Source organism: Arachis ipaensis, chromosome B06 (genome assembly GCF_000816755.2).
Source record: "Arachis ipaensis cultivar K30076 chromosome B06, Araip1.1, whole genome shotgun sequence".
NCBI lineage: Eukaryota > Viridiplantae > Streptophyta > Magnoliopsida > Fabales > Fabaceae > Arachis > Arachis ipaensis.
This window is the reverse complement of record NC_029790.2, coordinates 1,042,010-1,044,120: the sequence shown is the minus strand read 5'-3', so window position 1 is coordinate 1,044,120 and position 2,111 is coordinate 1,042,010.

Below are 2,111 nucleotides of genomic sequence, written 5' to 3'. Positions count from 1 at the left end.
GAGTTTAAAAATTAATTAATTTTATTGATGTAATAATATATGATTGAATATTAGTATTAATTTTTTTTACACTGTTAACGTATGAAACTTAAATTCTTTATTCTTTGCTTAAAAAATATTAGTTTTCTTTTTTTGAAAAAAAGTAATATATTTTTAAAATTTAGTTAGGTCAAATAATTTAATATTTTTTTGGATAGTGTAAAGTTGCATAACTGTTTTCAATTAAGAGGAAGTGATGAATTCAAATTCATAGAGTTTACATTACCAAAAATAAACAAAAATAATATAATGGATAAAGTATGTTTTTTTTTGTTTATAATATTCTTTAGTTCTAAATTTTGGATACATATTTTTTGTCACTTAAAAAAAAAAAAAGACTCACTAGGTGGACAAGGATAGAAAGCTTGAGAACACAAATATATGGAGGATCTATATGGAAAGAGAAAGTGGTTTTCATGATGAGGAGGCTTCATCTTCAAGTTCGATTTGCTACTTAGCTTGAAAACTTTGAAGAGCAAAACAGATTTGTCTTGAAAGAAGTATCATAATATAACTGTAGTACCTAACCTATTATGAGAAGAAACACTTTGACAAGTCTACATACAAAAAGAGGAAACATACACATCTTTAGTGGAAATAATGTGGAATGCTAAAGTAGGCCTACTGGTCATAGCTACTACCCAAGTAATGTTATTGTTATTTTTTCCGCTATGTTGATTTCTATAATTTTATTGAATTTTTAATAGCCCTTGATCCTTTATTTTTTGGGATTGATTAGCTCCTGTGCAAAAAAAAAAAAATAATAACATTGACTTTTTTTGGCACAGGACTAATCAGTCCCATAAAAGTAAATCTCAGGAGTCAGGTTGGATATTTTTTTTTGTCAAAGATCTCGTCTTTCGAAATAATTGTCAGGGACTGTTTAGGATTTTTTTCTATATTTTGTATAGTTTAATAGAATATTTCGTTAATTCCAACGTTTTTGTTATAGTAGAGACTTAAGGACCTATTTAAAAATTTAGTGAGATAATAATAATAATAATAATAATAATAATAATAATAATATATATTTCTCTTTTAATTTATTATGTCTCTATATATAATAAAACCCTTAAATGAGTATAAATTAAGATTTTAATTTTTGTATATAGCTACCATAAATATGTCAAATACACACACTATAAGGCTTGGTAGCTCTTTGTGCATGTGCTCTCTCATAGTGACTCTTTCACTTACTCACTAAAATAAATTAAGTATTGCTTTTCATCAAGTTGTTTACAAATTGAACTTTTGGGGGATTAAAATCTCTTGCAAAGTTGCAATTCTTCTGTGTTGTTCCTATCTTTAATTTGGAGGGGCCACACACTTTAATTTAGTATCCAATCTTGTATTACCAAAACATCGGAAAACACTAATTGAACTTTACACTTTACCAACAATAATTGAGGTGAAGGAACCTTCTCTTAGCTAGGCATATTTTTAGGCTTTCAAGTTTTTGAAATTGGTAAGCTTTAATTTCATTCAAGTGCTTTTATTTTTCCATGAATGTGATATATCTATATATAGTGATTTTTGCAATCCAAAAATGCAAAAGAAGACACATGGAGGTTTGGGACTTGTTCAAACATTATAAATGGTTAAATTACACGGTTGATCCCTACCCTTTAAAAATTTGTAATTGGGTCTCTAAAAATAATTAAAATTTATAATTTAGTCTTCGTCGTTCAAAAAGTGTTTGATTTAATAGAATATTCTCAATATATTTTCTATTTTAACAGAATATTCTCAGCATATTCTGAAAATATTCTGTTAAATCAATACTTTTTAATTGGCAGAGACTAAATTATAAATTTTAATTTTCTCTAGGAATTTAATTACAAATTTTTAAAGTGTAAGAACTAATTTGTAATTTCACTAAAAATACATGGACTAACCGTGTAATTTAACGTTGTTAAATATAGCTACTTATTAATATAAATCCCACCATCTTAGATATAACTATATTTTGGACCCATATTTCACGCCTATTTACCTTATTTATGAGCTCCCAAATAACTGAATAACAAAAACAATATAAATTTTAATATCATATTAAAATTGAATTAACCTAA